General features: G+C 40.1%; 1 long non-coding RNA gene across 3 annotated transcripts in view; it reads right to left on the bottom strand.

Annotated features, from left to right (window-relative positions):
• Positions 1-19,201, bottom strand: part of LOC105550388 — a 123,920-nt gene that overhangs the window by 13,973 nt on the left and 90,746 nt on the right. For all 3 annotated transcript variants that reach the window (XR_001007705.1, XR_001007706.1, XR_001007704.1), the window contains exon 2: positions 6,096-6,200. This is a non-coding gene — a long non-coding RNA (uncharacterized LOC105550388). The remainder of the gene's footprint in view (positions 1-6,095; positions 6,201-19,201) is intronic.

Consider the following 19,201-nt stretch of genomic DNA (forward strand, 5'->3'; position numbering starts at 1 on the left):
TCTCTCTCTGTATATATATATGCCACTCTCAACTATCCTTGGCAGTTTGGTGGTTATCCCTCTTACATCTCACCCCCACCATTACTGCTTCCTTAAAAGACAGAATCTGAAGGCTTCAGATTTAGGGTACCTAAGTAGAAGGCAGGAAGGTGGGAACATGGAGCTGACAACAGGACTGAATAAACAAAGTTTCACAGTGAATAGTAGATCCAGCCTCAGCCTCCTTCCTCCTCCCTTCTTATAGAATGCTAGAGCTGGGCTTAAAGCCCCACTCCAAGATAGTATATGAGAGGATGCCTCCCTAGAACAAATAGTCCCAAGGAAAAGACACCCTAAATCTGAAGAGTCCTAATGAAAGAGCTTAGTTGCCCTGGACTACCCTCTAAATTATCAGCAAATAAGTTCCCTTGGCCTGCAGCGTTCAATCAACTTTCTATTGCCTCAATCTTAAAACATGACTGCCACAAGTATTTTAGAGAAATCTCCAGCAGAAAAACATTTAGAAATAGGGGAAAAAAGAAAAAATAGGAATACAAAGGAAGACGAGGCAATGCAGGGTTTAAGAAGCATTTTTTTAAATCTGCCATTACTATTCTCTGAGAAATACGTTTATGTCAGTAACAAAGAACAGAATACTATTTAAAAGGAGTAATAGAGACAAGAAGCTCTTAAAAATTAAAAACAGGACAGCTAAAATTTAAAATAAATCAATAAAAGGAAAAGGGAAATATTCAGTTTTGTTTCAAATATGCCTTTTTTGGTTGGGTTTTGCACCTAAGAAACTAAATATCGCCCCTCTATTTATCCCTAAAAGACATTTTGTATATTACACGAAGAGATTCCCAGGTCATTAGATTATATATTCATAATTTGGGGCTTTTTAAAATGAAATTCTTAAGAGCATATGCTTGCCTTGTAACCAAGCTCAGGCTCAGCTACTCACCACTTGCAAAAGCAATAACAAGAACGAAGTGCAGTGAAAAGGAAAGTGACTTTATTTTCCAAAGCTAGCAGTGGGGATGCAGCTGGCTTACGCCTCTAGGAACCATTTCAAACTTCAGGCTGGGAAGAGGGGCTTACAAAAGGGAACTTGGAATGGGAGGCATGAGGGAGGGACGCTGAGGCCAAGGTCTGCATGTTTTGTGCTATCTGAAGCCTTGGGCCATCTGGAGCACAGGCTGGTGTCATCTCAGCACTGGCCGGGCTGTTGACTAACTGCCTTGAGGTAATCTCTGGAATTTGGCAGCTGGGTCTCTATGCTTTGTCTGTTTTAAGATTAGCCCCCTGGAACTTCTAAGTAAGCACATAATTAGATACAAGCATACAGTTAGATAAATGTGCACGGAGGTGAGGGAGTGTATGGCAGGAAAGGGAGGGACATGGTGTTTCAAAGAAAGTACATTCCAAGGTCATATTTTAAGACTAAGGAGAAGAAAAAAAAGGGTTTTGCAGTAAGCTTCAAGGTTATATCTTGAGACTAGGGGGGAAAAGCTTTAAAATAGATTTTCAGGCTAGATTGTTCAGCTTTACTGCCTGGATTGTAAATTTTTGTAGGACAGAAGTCAAAATTCCTCAGTTTACACATAGGTTTACAGAACCTGGCACATTTTTGATCCTCACTAAGTGTTGTAAGAAATCCTTTTTGGAAATATTCTTAATTATTCCAAACATGTCTAAATCTTTTAGGATGGAAGAAGCAGGAAGATATTCAAATGAGTTTAAACATATTACAGGATGGAAGAAGCAGGAAGATATTCAAATGAGTTTAAACATATTACAGGGGATCTACTAAGAGAACAAGAAAAATCATCACTATTTTTGAATAAATAATGGTAGTAAAACAGAAGAGGAAAAATAAAAGATTGTACTTCAAAGTGAAACAATAAAAATGTGAAAACACTAAGTTAATCAGCAAAGAGTGATGTTATTTAATTAACACAGCATTAAGATGGATGCCCTGAGTTTTTCTAATATCATACAACAAATATTTATCAATGGCTGACAATGTGCTAATCACTGTGCTAGATGTGTTGTTTGAAATGTAGAGATGAAAACAATAGAGCATCTCTCTTTAAAAAGCACAAAGTGTAGCAAGACCAGATTAAAGCAGAATATGATAATCCCTTCTCTTAGAGGACATACAAGCACTGTATACACATTTCAGGCTAGAGAAAAAATTGGTTGGGATAAGATTTTAGAAAAATTCAACTTAAGCAGAACCTTGAAGACAAGTCAAGAAGACCAGAACAAAAAAGATATTTTGAGCTGGGATGATAAACCATTGCAGTGTGCCCAGGGAATGAGGCTTTGTCTGTGATGGCGAGAATTTCAGGGCTAAAACCAGGAAAGTTCTAGGCCCTCAGGAGCATTGTGCACCATATAAAAGAGTTTGGAGTATAATCCTAAATCAATGCAGAAACATTGATGGGTTTTTCCTCAAGGAAGGGAAACATTCTGATTTGTCTTGGAAAGATCATTCTGACTGCCCTGTGGAAGGTAAATTGGGAAGCTAAGACAAGAGGAAAGTGAACTGGTCAGGGAGCATCTATACTAATTCATGGACAAGAAGACAGAGAAATATGGAAGCTTTAATGAGGATATTGGGGGAGAGATAAATTCAACAGATATTTAGGCAGTTGAAACAATAGTATTTAAACACTTATATATGAAGGTTCTATAATTATTCTCATGTTTCTGGTTTAATAGCTCAGCAGATGGAGGTTTCATTTCTCAAGAATGGAAATATAAAAGAACAGACTTTGAGTGGAGATGCTTAGAGAGGGGAAGATCATGAATTCTGTCGGATGGGTTGAATATAGAAGCCCCATAGAACATCCTAATCGAAGTAGCAGGAGGTGTATATTTTTAATGTACTTCTTGTACCCATGACTCAGCTTTATGATGGAGACAAAGATTTATAAATCATCAGCATTCAGGTAGTGGAATGAAAATAAAATAATACTAACCAATATTTAAATGGTAAGGAGAGGAAAAGGAGCCCAAGGATATGGAGTAGAAGATTCCAGTGAAGAAACAGAACCTCCAAGCTAGACTGCTGTCAAGGAACAATGGTAGGAAAGAGTTTCAAGAAGGAAATGATTGGTTAGTGTATCAGTCAGGGCTCTCTAAAGAAACAGAACAGATAGGAGATAGATGATTAGACAGTTAGATGACAGACATATATACAGATATACAACTGTATATACAGATAGATATCTATATCTATCTATATAAAGAGATTTATTGCAGGAATTGGCTCACATAATTATGGAAGCTGAGAAGTCCCATAATCTTCCATCTGCAAGCTAGAAGCCTAGGAAACCCCAGTGCATAGTTCCAGTCCACGTTTAAAGGCCTAAGAACCAGGAGTCCAGATGGTGTAAACCCCAGTCTGAAAGCAGGATGAGATTAATGTCCCAGCTCAAGCAGGCAGAGTGAATTCTCCCTTTCTCCACCTTTTTGTTCAGTCCAGGCCCTCAACAGATAGTAAGATGCACAGCCACACTGGGAAGGGCACTGTGCTTCACTCAGTCTCCCAATTCAAACACTAATCTCATCCAGAAACAACCTCACTCTGTTGTTTCACACCAGAAATAATGTTTATCCAAATATACGGGGAACCTGGGATCCAATAAAGTTGACATAAACAATTATGTGTCAGTTTCTAAAGCTTCCAGGAGATCAAAATAGTAAGTCCGAAATGTACCCAAAGATCTTGTTGCGCTGGAGTAAATTAGAGACCTTTTCCAGTGCAAGTTTGGTGTCAAGGTGGTGACTAAAACTTAATGATCGTAAGAAAGAATGTCAGAAAACAAGGAAAGAAATTATAGGCTAATCTTTCAAGAAGCTTGGCTAAAACAATATAACATTTGGCTCCTGCCTCAGAAAAATGAAACTGTTAGAAATTAGGAGTCATCTCGATGCTGCCAACAAACTCAGCATTTTTAGGCATCCCCCAACCCTCTCTACAATACCTTTGGCTGTACAACTCTGCAATCAATAAAATGTGTTCAGTGAAAGACCCAAACAAAAGAACTATCATTTTTGTATCACATTAACATATATTATAAATCAAAGTTATAGTTAGTTCAACTTTGCTAAGAAAAACTAGCACTGCCTGTGGTATAACCAAGGTGGTAAGAACTGGTTGCTACCATTCAATATAGTCCATGAGCAGCTCTACAGGCAAAAATGAATTTTTCAGGAGATTTATTCAGCTTAAGTTTCTTAAAAATTGTACAGTACAACAAATTCTTTGGAGTCTAGTCCAAAAACAAATAGGAATCTGTAAAAATTGAAGCAACTGCCCTTGATTTCTGGAGATGGAATCTCTGACGTCAAATGGGATTTCTTTTCCCAAACTGAGTCACCAGAATTATAATTATGTTTTGGTAAATTGTCTCCAAATCTGCCCTTACTATCAGATTATAGAAATCTGAATAGGGCTAGGGTATATTGCAATAACAAACAATTCCATAGTTTTGATGACTTAAACAAGAAAGATTTCTCTCTTATTCATGTCCGTAACAGGTTAACAGGGGGTTCTGTTCCTTTTAGTTATTTAGAGACTCAGGCTCATAAAGCAGTCACAAACATCACATTCAAACATCACAGAGTTAAAGGGTGCTCCAGAGAGACTTGCAATTAACCAGAGACTAACCAAAGTCACCTTTGCTCATGAATATTTACTTAAAACTAGTCACATGGTTCCCACACAGATACAATAGAAACATGAAATAATGGAATTCAATCCTACCATGAGCTCAAAAAGTGAAGAGATGGATATATTGTGAGAATTTTGATAATGACAACCATGTGAGAGCATTCTGGCTACACCTGTGTCTTCCCAAAGGTATGTAAATACACACCAACATACACATGTACATACATATGCATAGCAATAAGAAATGTCACCTGGGTGGTGTCTACCTTTGAATATTGTTTCTTGTGTCAGCACATTTGCATCATTTTTTAATTTATCTACTCACATGGCCTAATCAAACCAGAATCCCTCAAGAAATCCAAGATAGAGTTTTAAATATTACTTTAAATGGGGTTATCTGTACACACAAAAAGAACAATCACACCAAGAAGACAGTATACTTTCTAAATTATGTAAACAAAATTATTTTCTATGAGAATAATTGGGTACTATGCTGCTAAAGAGAAGCAGTTCACACATTTCACTGGCAAATGAGTACCTGTTTTTATAAAGGGATAATCAAGGTTTAATTTTTGCTTGGAAAAACAGAAAGAGAAATATTTGCACAGACTGCTACTGCCACAAGTCTTCTCCCTGAATGGCTTCCTCTAGCTATATTTTTAATTGATTGGCTCCTTTCCAGACATCTTTAGATTACGTAGTGAAGTACTAGAAAAAATACAATGTTTTCACCTTGAACTTCTAGTAAAGATGCCTTTAATTTTTTTTCTAAGCCTGTTGCTTCCCAAAGCCAGACAAGTTTTCTTTTGTGGCAATCAGACATTTCCTCAGTAAATGAGGAATTCTTAGCAGCTTACAAATTAATTATACAATGAAATTATTAATGACACATTTGAAAATTTTACTTGTATGCTTGTACCAACATTTGTTTCTATACGACATTTTCTTTTTTCTCTCTCTCTAATTAACACCTTCCAGTCTCTCTGGTTAACTCATTGTTGCTCTTTTATCCCATTCACAACTATTTTGAGAAGGCTAAGTCCTATTGATAATTCCATGGTGACATTCATTAGTTTTCTCCTGACTAATTTATTTAGAGCCAATGAGTCTGAAGTAACCCTTTTCCTAATGCAAGAACCTGTCTTTTAGAGCAAAGCTTCCATTCTGTATTTTCTTTCTAAACCAGGGCACGTCTCCAAGCATCTCAAGGGAACAAGTTTCTAGAATTAGTTTTGCCTCTTCTTTTGAACTTTAAATTGAATCAGCTTTCCCTGAGCTGCCCTTTTGGTGCTAGATTCTTGTGCCACTTGGATTCTTGTGGATTCATGCATAGTCTAAATTTGTATAAATTCCTTGTCTCAATCTGATCCTGCTGCTATAACAAAATATCTTAGACTGAGTAATTTATAAATAATAGAAAGTTAATTCTTACAGTTCTGATGAAGGTGAAGTGGAAGATCAAGGTGCTCGGCAAGTTCAGCATCTGGTGAGGGCCCAGTCTCTGCTTCCAAGATAGAACCTTGAATGCTGCATCCTTCTGAGGGGACAAATGACACAGAGAGAATGGAATAGAGTGGAATTATCTGAGAGATAGTAGAATAGAGTATGACTAGTGTGAGCATGATTGTGTGGGACCATGTGTGAGTGTGACTGAGTGTGAGTAGGTGTCAGTATGACTGTGTGAAACTAGGTGTATTGGAACGGTGTGGGACCTTATATAAGTGTGACTAGGTGTGAGTGTGAGTGGGTGGGACCATGTATAAGTGTGACTGAGTGTGACTAGGTATGCATGACTGTGTGAGGCTAGGTGTATTGGAACTGTGTGGGACCATGTGTGAGCATGACTGAGTGTGACTATGAGTAGGACTGTGTGAGGCTAGGTGTACTGGAACTGTGTAGGACCACGTGTGAGTGTGACTAGGTGTGAGTGGGTGGGGCTGGGCATGAGTGAAATAAGTGTTAATAAGTGTGGGTAGGACTGGCTGTGCCTGAAGTTTGTGTGACTGGGTGTGACACATACCCAGTGTGTATATGAAGTGTGTGAAGGGCACTGAAGATGAATGAGACATTGCGCCTGAGTGAGAGGGAAGGAGTTCCTGAGGGAGTGACTGCATTTGAGGGACTGACTGTGCAACTGTGAGTGAGCTGACTCTGGTGTACATATGGGTTGGGCTAGGTGAGACTGGGTAGGACTAAATGGAGGGCAGTGGGGTGGCTAGTCAAGAGTGTGAAGGAATGTGAATGTGAAGAGAACAACCAGGAGTGTGAGTGAATGGAACAGGTGTATATGGTTGGGCGAGAGTGACTGGGGCTGAGTAAATGGAGGACACTGAGTACAAGTGATTGTCGGAAAGTGGGGACACGAGTGTGGATGATTGTGAGGCTGAGTGCACACCCCGGGCACGTGTAAATGGAACTCAGTGTGTCTGTACACACGCCAGTGCCACTGGAGATCAGCAAGGAAATGGGCTGAAATCAAGTAGGCATTTACGGATTAGGGGACACAATGAAGTTGGAATCAAAAGCAAGGAAGCTGCTAACCTGGCAGAAGCCAAAATGACACAATCATTTTGTGGAGTCAAGGAAAAGAATTTTTAAAACTCATAAGAACAGGAGGACAAGGTGAGAGAATTAGGTTCTCACATAAGCACTTGGGCTCTATCAGGACAGAAACCAAGTAAATGCCTGGGTAGCTGATGTGACATTCTACCTACAGAGAGAAACGTTCCTAAATGCCTATTCATAGAGAACTGACTAATTCCAAGGCAAGGATCCCTCCGTGCTTGCTTGTGAGACCAGGGAGATGATTGAAAGCCCATTCAGGGTGAGATGAAGTTTTGATAAAAGATAAGTCATTTAGTTAATTGAGCTTCTTATTGTATCTCTCCTTGCCTCCAAAATCCATAAAAACTTCAAAAATTTAATGCAACACATCAAAGAGGTTTGGCTAGGCGGCCCAGTCCTTGAAGTCTTGCCTTTCCTTCCATCCCAGAGCAGTGTGCATCCTATTCTGCTATGGGCTGCCCCTGGGAAGGCACTGAGAGTGACTGTGTGTGAGTGGAACAGTGTGGGACTGCTGGGAAGATTAGTCTGATAGAAACTACTCCATTATCAGAGCCTGTTCTTTTTCTTTCAGGCTCACTTATGTTACAGAACTAATTTCTTACAATTAAAAATGAAAGAGAGACTGTTTGATGAGTAAACAAAGAAACTAAACTCAAAGATTGGGTCATACTTCTACGTTAGGATAATAAGGATTATAACTTATAAGTTGCATAAAGATTATTTAGAAAGAAGTTGTGTCAGCTGGGCACAGTGGCTCACACCTATAATCCCAGCACTTTGGGAGGCCAAAGCGGGTGGATCACCAGAGGTCAGGAGTTCGAGACTAGCCTGGCCAACATGATGAAACCCCCTCTCTACTAAGAATATTTTTAAAATTAGTCAGGCGTGGTGGTGGGAGTCTGTAATCCCAGCTACTTGGGAGGCTGAGGCAGGAGAATCGCTTGAACCCAGGAGATGGAGGTTGCAGTTAGCTGAGATGGTGCCACAGCACTCCAGCCTGGGCAACAAGAGCAAAACTCTGCCTCAAAAAAAAAAAAAAAAGAAAATAAAGAAGTTGTGTTTTTCACATATAGTAAGTAACCAAAATATTAATATGTCTGCTAGATAACATTCTATTGAAATCAAGGAATACAATATAATGTATAATATATAATCATCTAAGTGTGAGAGGAGCTGAGTAAATGGAGGGCTGAGTAACTGATAAATCAAAGGTTAGCCAAGTTTCATACCATGGATGGACTTCCAGAGGAGTCTAACAAGCCCCTGAAATCATATGCAAAATGTGATTATGCCTTTTTCTGGATGGAGTATCCATAAAGTGTTCAGAATCTCAAAAGGAACCTCTGACCACCCCTCCTCAACCCTAACCTTGTGAATTGCTATTTTAGAGATTACTCACTTGTACAGACACTGAGTTCCTTGTGTGAATTCTGTCTTAGTGATTTCACTAAAGCTGTTCCTGCTGCTTTTGCTAGTGCTGATTTTGTCAGAAGCCTCTAGGCCTTGACCTTTTGAAAGTTACAGAAACTTTTGCAGTGGGGATCCGCCATCTTGTCTAGCCACCATCCGGGACACAGACATGGCTTCTGTTCTTGAGTGTCTATTAAATGTTTCTTTCTAAGAAACTGGATTTGTCATCCTCTTTCTTTAGCCTGTCAGCTGCCATGGAGTTGGGGGTAGGTTTGCATAGACCTGGCCACCACGAAACATGTGGCGAGCCAGATCGGGAGCTGAAAGACTAAGAAATGAGCAAAGGGAATGAAGGATCCATGGGGGAAGTCCTAGGTGGCTGTCACTTCCTGGAATGGTGTGGCTCATCTTTCAGACACTTATGCATGAGTACAGGACACGTCAAAAACGTCGTCACATTTAGAGAGATTGTCAGCGGAAAGCTGTCCATCTCATGCACTACAGAAGGGCGATGAGCAGCTGCTGCAGTGGATGGCTGCTTCTGTGGGGTGCTCTTGTGACGATGAGCGCCCCGCTAGCATCAGAAGCAAAAGTAAAATGGCTTGAGTAGGAATTACAATTAGGAAAAAGATTTTTTTTTAAAGAGCTCTGGAGTCAAAAGTCAACTTAGTGAAAACGGGTATTTGGGGTACATATGTATACACGTGTGTTGTTATAAGGCCCCTGTTTTTTCTCTGTTAAACTCTGTCAACTGAATTCTGTTTCTCCATTTGCTTCTGCCTGTCCCTCTTTCTTCCTGCCACCCTCAATGCCACATAAAAGACCTAATAAAAAGGAATTTCTGACAGCCTGGACTCCCTTGGGAGAAAACAGAAAAGGCCCCACAGACTCCTTTTTGGGAGGAATCTGTTTTTCTTAACAGAACCCCAAGAGTTGCAGAGCAGACAGATTCTTTCCAGGTCTAAAACTCTTCTCTCTTTTGTATCGTGTTATCTGATTTCTTTGGCTTTGGCGGGTATGTGAATGTTCGCCTTCCAATAAATATTAGGCCCTAAAAACTGCATACTTTGTTAGCCCTTTTCCTTAAAGGGCTCCATTCTGAAGTCAGTGATTGAATTAAGAAACAAACTGGCCAGGTGCAGCGGCTCACGCCTGTAATCCCAGCAATTTGGGAGGCCAAGGCAGGAGGACTGCTAGAAGTCAAGATTTCAAGACCACCCTGAGGAACAAAGTGAGATCACATCTCTACACAAAATTTAAAAATTAGCTTGGCTCAGTGGTGCATGCCTGTAGTCCCAGCTATTCAGGAGGCTGAGGCGGGAGAATCACTTAACCAAGGAGTTCAAGGCTATAGTGAGCTATGATCACACCACTGCACTCCAGCCTGGGTGACAGAGAAGATCTTGTCTCTTAAAAAAAAAAAAAAAAAAAAAAAAAAAAAAAAAAAGAGAGAGAGAGAGAAAAGAAACTAAATTGAAAATAAGATGTGTCATATGCATGTGATATTTCACTATGAAAATATATGAAAGAACTCAGAGAAAATAGAAATGCCTTTTAGCTCCTGTGACTTTAGTAATCTTTGGTAAATGAAACTAGTTTCCAAATGTTTTTCAGTAACTTAAAATCTTAAAGTCATATTATGTTATATTAAAGAGTCCTAGGTTATTCACTGGAAATTAGGGTTAAAATAATAGTTAATACATGTAATTAAAACTACTAGATATAATTCTATATACAGAATGTATAAAGTAAGATGTGCTTTGGTAAAGAAGGTTATAAAGGAACACAGATGTATGGTTTTGGCTTAAAGGAAAAATAATTTTGCCTAGTTTAGAGGTTATTTAAAGGTTGTTTCAAATGAAAGAAAAATGATATGGATAAAATTAAACGGATAGAAAGGAAAAGGATAAAGGGTAGAGAATGAGGAGATTTTGATTCCTAGCTGGCCACATGGTCACCCCTGGTATGGAGCAGCAGCTGTACGGCATTCAGTTACTAAAGGTAAAAGTTAGCAGAGGAATTCAGAGATGGATCAAACTTTGGGAAGTTGGTTCTCTGACTGCATTAGGAAAGGCATACAAATAAGCAGAAAGGGCAATATTTAATTCCTTTGTTATTGTTATCTCTACTAGCTGAAATGAAATTAAAAGAGAGCACTGGGTTGGGCCTTGAGGCTGAACCAAGCTCTGATGTGAGTCTGTCTGAGCTCTGGCCATTAGCCTCAAAACTATCCATGAAGGGGAAAATTATGGCAGGGACAAAAGAAAGTACCTCTGAGACCTGTGGTTACCATGAAGGTAGTCAGGACTTCAAGGCTACAGTGAGCTATTATTACACCACTGCACTCTAGCCTGGGCGACAGAGCAAGACCCCATCTCTAAAAAAAAAAAAAGAAAGAAAGAAGAAAAAAAAAGCTCAGTTGAAAACAAGATGTGTCGTGTATATAATGTGTATGTGTGTGAGTATCTGATATTTCATTTGAGGGAAGGGCAAAACCAAGTAACCACTGAAACCAGAAGGTAAAATGTGAAAGAACTGGTCTATTTTGAAGATCAGTATTATCCGCTTCATAAGGAACCTTTACTGAAATGGATTGTGAGAGTGATAATTTAGGGACAGTATCTTTGGTTTTAAATGCTGCAGAGCAGAAGAGCATGCCTGGGTTGATGCAGGACCCACAGTTCACTACTGGACAATCACAGGTGGGTATATATAATCCAGACACACAGGAGGCTACTCCAGAGGCAATAACTGGATAAAAGACATTTGTAAGGTCTGTGTACCCTGAGAAGGGGGATTTCCCAAATTCCATATAAATGCCCAATTGAGCACCCTAGATGAAGCAACTGATATGCTTTGTAAGCAAGCCAGGTGGAACTGGCTTTATGATGACAGGGATATTCACCTGCTGAATATGCCCTTTACCCAGGTCACGTGAAGCACTGCGGTGAAGGGGGCCCCTCCTGCACAGGCACACCATTGCTGCTACAAACCGAAAGACAGTTCAGGAAGCCGTATCAAATGTGCTGGTTTACCTTCCCCTCATCTGTCTTACAGACACTGATTAAAAACATTAGGATAATTAACAAGAGCATGAGGAAAAGCAATTTATATATTCCAAGGACTCATCCTAGGAAGGTGAAAATTTTTAACTGCTTATTAAAAAGTAAAGTGTATTTTTTAAAAAAAGTTAATGGGGGTGAAACTAAGAGAAAAAAGAAGGGGAGGGCCATGGGACCCATCCCAGCAGGTTGGGAATCTTTAGTTGGTTACTAAGAAATGGAAAGAAATAAATGGAAATGTATGAGGCAAAACAAAGACCTTAATACACTATCACAGGTTGAGTGGACCAAAGAGACCCCTGCTGGGCCCCCAGTATAAGAGAGCCCCAAAACAATTTTCTGTATTTACCCCAGATTGGAGAAATATATTTTTTAAGAAATCAGAAGGCAAAGGTTACAGTAAGAAAGCTGACCAACAACTACCTGGGCCAGTGTTGAGGCAGGTAAATCAAAACAAAGACTGACAAAAGGGCCTGAATTCCCCGGCTCAACCCCCTGCTGGGAACCCAAATGCTTTTTCACCAGAGGGTAAAATGGGAGTGGAAAAGAGAAGTTCCTGGGACCAGAAGATAAAAACATAAGGGTTGATAAAAGCTGAAATGTTTAAACAGGCTTTATGTAAAGTAGTTGGATATTCTTTAAACCTTTTATGAAAACAGATGCTGTATCTAAACAGGGAACGCTTCCCCTACCTAGTACTGTAAACAAAGAAGGCATGTAAATCTTCCCTTTGAGCAATATTAACTGGACATGCTAAATGGGAGTTAAGACTGCCTGAGCCCACAGAGTATAGAGTAGAAGCTGGAGTTTTGGTCAAAATGAATTCTCCACCGAATAGCTGTTTGTAGAGCATTTACTGGGGCTTATGGCAGAAGCTTGTGAGCACCTCCCAACAACGACTACTGGCACTTTGGACTAGAGAATTTCCACCTGGGGGGTATTTACTGCCTTGCTGTGGGACATTAAATGAAGCTGCTCCTGTGCTAATGGGGATAGCAATGGCCAAAGGAGTTCCATAAGAAAACGCAAGTGGTTTATAAGATGTTGCTACCTGGGAAGTGCAAGGAAATGATAGTCTTAAGTAGAAAGCCTTTTTCCACAGGACTAACTCTAGAACTGTGTGAGGAGCCACTGGATTCCACAGGGCCTGATAAACAGGTCTCACTCGACTGACAAAGGGCTGCTTGATTTGTGGATGGCAGTTCCCAGGTGAATGGACAACATTCTGTTTGGAAGGCTGCTACTCCAAATGAAGAAGAATCAAGGAAATCTTTATTTCTTTTGGGCTATTTATAGCTTAGAGAATGTTAAAGCAAACTAGATATGACCTGAGAAGGACTCCATACTTCTATATTTGAGTCCTTATGGATGAACTGCAACCTAGCTTAATAGGTAGACAAGATTGAAAACCTAACTTAGGAGTATGCACCTGTTAACAGTCGCTGAGTCTTGGCCAATCCCAGCAGCCATAATTCAACCACTCACACACTGCTGAGCATTCCAACTGCGTTCAAATAAGGCAACTGCGAGCTGTAACCAATCCAATTGTTTCGGTACCTCACTTCTGATTTCTGTACGTCACTTCCCCTTTTTTTGTCTATAAATTTGTTCTGACCACGAGGCATCCCTGGAGTCTCTCTGAAGCTGCTGTGATTCTGGGAGCTGCCTGATTCACAAATCTTTCATTGTTCAATTAAACACTAATTTAATTCAGCTGAAGTTTTTCTATTACCAAGAAGTTGAGTATTTTTTCCAATACTCAACAAGAGCAAAATTTACCTTTTTCTCTACCTGAGTTCTCCAAAATTTGGAAACTATTCAGGAGTATTCTTATTTTATGGCAATCTAGTTATGTGCATAAATTCAGTAAGAATATATTTTCTTTTATAATGGAACACAATTGGAGACACTGGTTATTTTACCGAAGCTTTCACTGGAATGGCATATTTTCAGATACAATCAGATTGCTTTGAGGTATTGAAGTCAACTTTACGGAGTCAATAAAAAGCCCTTTGGAAAGACTAGCCTGGTATCTTGTTTAAATTGTTCCATTACAAGGTTCCTGATCTGTGGTAAATAAAGAATGTCACTTTCTGGCTGGGCACGGTGGCTCATGCCTATAATCCCAACGCTTTGGGAGGCCAAGGCAGGTGGATCATTTGAGATCAGGAGTTCAAGACCAGCCTGGCCAAGATGGCGAAACCCCATCTCTACTAAAAATACAAAAATTAGCCAGGCGTGATTGCAGGCACCTGTAATCCCAGCTACTCAGGAGGCTGAGGCAGGAGAATCACTTGAACCAGGGAGGAAGAGGGTGCAGTGAGCCAAGATCACGCCACTACACTCCAACTGGGCAACAGAGCAAGATTCTATCTCAAAAAAAAAAAAAAAAAAAAGTCACCTTCTAACAGGCTCAGGAACCTCAAGGTATTTTGGGACCTTGAAAAGAGAGTTATTACAAGCACAGTTTAATGACAAATCCTTGGCTTGACTTATTGCCTTGAGGCTTTTAAAAAGTCAAATCTGAAATTTCTTATAAAAGTTCCAGCAAAGCCAACGTAAAAAGAGCCTATGTGGTCCATCAGTATTTCTGCTACACTTTATACAAATAATCAGGCCAAGTATAATAAAACTAAAATTTATTGTGAAAATAAATTTGTCCGAGTATGGGTTATCCTTGGTAGAAATGGGGAAACTATAGAGAGAAAAACTTAGATGCTAGCCCTAATCATTGTTTTGGAGTCAATAGTTGCCGAAAATTTGAGCTAATCCTGAATTATTTTTTGACTGCAACAAATCTCTAAAGAAGAGCTGGATTTTAATTTCTTCGTGATGACTTTAATTGGCTCCTTAATGGAATAGGTTCTTTTATGTTTTTGTTTTTCTGGCATTCTAATTCTTATTTATTTATTTATTTATTTATTTATTTATTTAGAGACAGAGTCTCGCTCTGTTGCCCAGGCTGGAATGCAGTGGCACAATCTCAGCTCACTGCAACCTTCGCCTCCTGGGTTAAAGAGATTCTCATGCCTCAGCCTACCAAGGAACTAGGATTACATGTGTGCACCACCATGCCCGGCTAATTTTTGGCATTTTTATTAGAGACGGGATCTCGCCATATTGGCCAGGCTGGTCTCAAACTCCTGGCCTTAAGTGATCCGCCCACCTCAGCCTCCCAAAGTGCTGGAATTACATACATGAGCCACTACACCTGGCCTCAAATTCTCTTTTGATTTTAATCCTGGTATGCATTATAATTCTACTACTCAAATTATTAATCTCTCTCTCATTGTTTTACTTCTTCTAAGAAAACTGAAGTCACAGTATTTCAAAAACTAGAGATGATTCACCGTAGCCCGTGGATCTCCCTCACTGAGAATCTCAGTAGGCCTGCTCTGTTTTCCATTGCCAACATATACTGCTAAACCTGTACCATATCAAGCATCTTCCCTAAAGGCTCAGGGACCATCACCGAAGAGGAAGGCAGATGAAACTGTAAGAGCTGAGTTAAGGCGATGGAGTGTGGAGGCCAAAGCCACTCCATCTTGGATGCTAATCTACCATATTGACTTCTGATTAACCCCAGTTCCAGGAAGGCCTCTAAAATTTCCAGTTTATCTCCTGTTCCTGGTGTAAGAGCAGGCACTTACCATAAATCCTGTCCTTAGGTGAAACAACCTTGATGTTCTTGTACTTCAACTGTCCTACACATCCCTTCTGAATCACCATTTCCCTAGGTTATATAAGCCCTGGGTCTGGGGGGTTACAGTGAGGAGATCCATGATTTTGTCTCACAGCTGCCTGGCACACAGACATGTCTTCTGTTCATAAGTCCTTATTACATCTTTCCAAGAACAAAGAATTAAAAAAAAAAAAAAAACTTTTACAATCCTTAAAGTCACCCTCAAAGGAGGAAAATAAGAAGAAGAGGGAATTTGCCATATATCCACATTAAAAGCCATAAAATATGTTGAGTTTATCTGTACATATAATTTATGTTGTACCAGCTTCCATGGCAGCTAGTTCTTTAAAATATTCCACTCCTTTAGCACTTAGGTGTGTTCATTTGATCACCCTACTTTCAGGCATAGATATTTCCATAATTTTGTTCATTTTAAATAACAGTCTTTGAAAAGAGAAAAAAGTAGTACCCCCCTCTCCCCCTGCCCTGCCACTGTCCGTTTCTTTTTCTCTGGGTTGCAATAACCAAGGGGGAATTATGTCTATTTTAATAGTATATATAGAGGTAGATATAGATTTTGTGGAGTCTGAGGCTTATACAATTTTGGGCTTCTCTTTAAAAAAAAAAAAAAAATTATGAATACCATAATGGTAAGGACTCTCTCTGGGCCTTCGGTAAGTGAGGGGCCCCAGAGGCAAAGTGTCATTAGCATCACCCCATGAGAATACATTCATGAGTAGAACAAACCTAGTTAACTTTTTAAGGTTGGGGTTAGGGGTTATTCTTGGCTATTTTGCTTTAATTTGAAAATCAGTCTGACCTTTAGAAAAGCTACCTGGCTTTTCTAACTGATTTTTCTTTTAAAATGATTTATTCAATATTAACTTGAGAGATGCTATGGTTTGAATGTATGTATTCCACTAAAATTTATAAGAAGCTCAGTGAGCAAAATTCTTTCTCCTTCAAACACTCCAGAAGCTACAGAAAAGAATAGTTGAGTCTTACATTGATATGGAATACAGTATTCTATCCAACGCAGAAACCTCATCTATACAATCTCGGAAAGTGATAATCTATCCCTTTATTCATAATATTCAAAATTCCATTTCCTTAATTCACAAAATTCAAAAAACATTTGAGCCAGCACTTTGGGAGGCCAAGGTGGGCGGATCATGAGGTCAGGAGATGGAGACCATCCTGGCTAACACAGTGAAACTCCATCTCTGCTAAAACTACAAAAAATTAGCCGGGCGTGGTGGCGGGCGCCTGTACTCCCAGCTACTCGGGAGGCTGAGGCAGGAGAATTGCGTGAACCCGGGAGGCGACGCTTGCAGTGAGCCGAGATCGCGCCACTGCACTCCAGCGTGGGCGATGAGCAAGACTCCATCTCAAACAAACAAACAAACAAACAAACAAAAATTTGAGGATCTACTGCACATGAAGCAGTCTTCTGTGTGTCAGCCTACAGTGGTGAACGTGAAGTACACAATTTCCTTCTCATAAAGATTTCATTCTAGTGAGGGGAAGAAAAAAGAGAAAGAGGAAAAGTCAAAGTAATCTCGGATCATGATAAATGCTCTGAAGGAAGGTTAGGAGATGCCCTTAGAGGAAGTGGTATGTAGACTGAAAAATGAGAATATGAAATATCATGGGAAGAAGTTTCAAAGCCAATGTGATAGCCCTGAGACAGGAATGAGCTTCACATATTAAAGTGAGGGGATGTCAGGGAGCCACAGATCAAGTCCCCCCTGGAGCATCAGAAGTGTGTGGGGGCATGTGATAGCAAGAGGGTGTTGCTGGTATTTTGTGAACAGGGGCCAGAAATGCTAAATACCTAGAAGTATTTGAAAAACTCCTGCTCCAGAAGGAATTTTCCCAACCAAAATACCAGCACCTCCGTCGAGAAGCCCTGACAGAGAATAGTAAGTATAGAGAAATTGATAGGCAGGAGGTCAGAGAGCCAGACAGGAGACACATTAGATAGGGCTTCAGGGCCACAGTAAAAGTTTAGATTGTTATCAGAAGTGTGACAGAAATCATTAAATCCTAGTAAGCACAGAAATGTTTTTGTAAGTTCTGGGGATAGGAACATACTGCCTTCATACAGCATTCTATTCCACCTTGGAGTCCTGAATTTTTGTTTGTTTGTTTTTATTTGTTATAGAGATACGGTCTTGCAATATTGCTCAGGCTAGTCTGAAATTTGGAGTCTGGATTCTTAGAGCATTCCTTTTATAATTTGTTTAAGTTGGACTCTTTGTAATTTCCTCTTAAATCTCTAGTACCACAAAAGAAAGCCCCCAAAAATGTCTTTTCCATCTTTGTTTTCATTGCCACCTTCATACTCCACTACATCCCAGTCTCCAGGACCAGTTCTATGCTTAGTAGAGGGAATTCCACAATTCACTCCATTCATAGTGTTACCGAAACACCAGGGGTTCCATCTAGGTCTTGCTGCTTGCCACACAGACAGCCAATCACTGAGACAAAATAAGTATTGCCAAGGAGGAAGACTATTTGGATGCTGCAGCCAAGGAGATGGGAGATCAGTCTCAAATCCACTTCCTCAACCAACTAGAATTAGGGGTTTATATAGCAGGGAAGGATGGTAATCACATGCAGGTTAACAGAAATTAGGGTGGGGTAACGATCTCATGAGGGATGAAGGGTTTGGTTTCTCATTATCTGGATGTGGTGGTCTGGTGAGTGTCAGTTCCTTGATACCATCTGGGAGGCCTGAGGGCTGGTTTCCTGAAGAAGGAACTCAGATAAGACAAATATAATTTTATCAAGTTTTAAGACTGGGAGACTCAATTTCTATGTTTATTCAAAAAAGAAAAAAACCCATAAACATCAGTTCTATGGGACAACTGGACAGGTTTCAACAGGTCCGTGTCTCAAGTGAAAATGGGATGTTTTTCCTACTTCCTTGTTTCCTTCTTTTCCTCCTTTGCTGTCCCTACTTCTTAGTCACTGCCTGCTAGAACTCAGTCCCCACATTCTATTCCAGATGACTACTTCTACCTGAATTGAGGGTCCACAATTGACAACTGTCAGGAACCCTAATTCTCCTAACAGTAGACCCTACTTAGTTTTGGTTTTACTTTCAGCATTCAAGTCCTGTCCCTGAACCGCAGACCCGTAGCAGATGTTCTGTTGCTTCCGGGCAGACTTTCCTAATACCCACCATATGACTACCTGGCTGCAAATCCACATATCACCTTGTTGCCAGACATGTCTGTATTCATGCTGTGCCCATCTGCTGAGACACCCAGAAAGGAAGCAGGCTGTCGGTAACACGAGCAGTGATTTGGGAGTCAAACCCAGGTGTTACTTCTAATACAACAGTTTACTAACCGTAGAAATTTTCTAAAATCTCTTAGAGCTTTGGTTTTCTAAAGTGGTGATGATGGTGATAATACCTCCCTCCAAGCTCTGTAATAAATGAACATGATGTAGGCGTTCCGATGTAACTAATGTTATCAAGTTTATTTATAATTGCTGGACCTCCCTAATCAAAGCCAAAAGCTGCCACTTATCACGAGGTACATTGGATTCTGTGACCTCACTGTCCTTTTTCTTCCTAAACCTCTGCTGCATGCTATTGAGTGTGCCCATTTATGGTTCTTGTCCCCTGTCTTTGAATATGTACGTGAGCTTTAGGCCAGGATTCAACAGCCTCGCTACTGAGTTAACCAAGAAACAAAAGACTATTGAGCAGGAAAGGGTGGGTGTACACAGAAAGAGGTAGATGCTTAGCGGTATTCTTGGAATGCTAAAAAGGTAGAGCAATCGCTGAGGGTAAAGCTAAATGGGGGG

This window comes from Mandrillus leucophaeus, unplaced genomic scaffold (genome assembly GCF_000951045.1).
Source record: "Mandrillus leucophaeus isolate KB7577 unplaced genomic scaffold, Mleu.le_1.0 Scaffold113, whole genome shotgun sequence".
NCBI lineage: Eukaryota > Metazoa > Chordata > Mammalia > Primates > Cercopithecidae > Mandrillus > Mandrillus leucophaeus.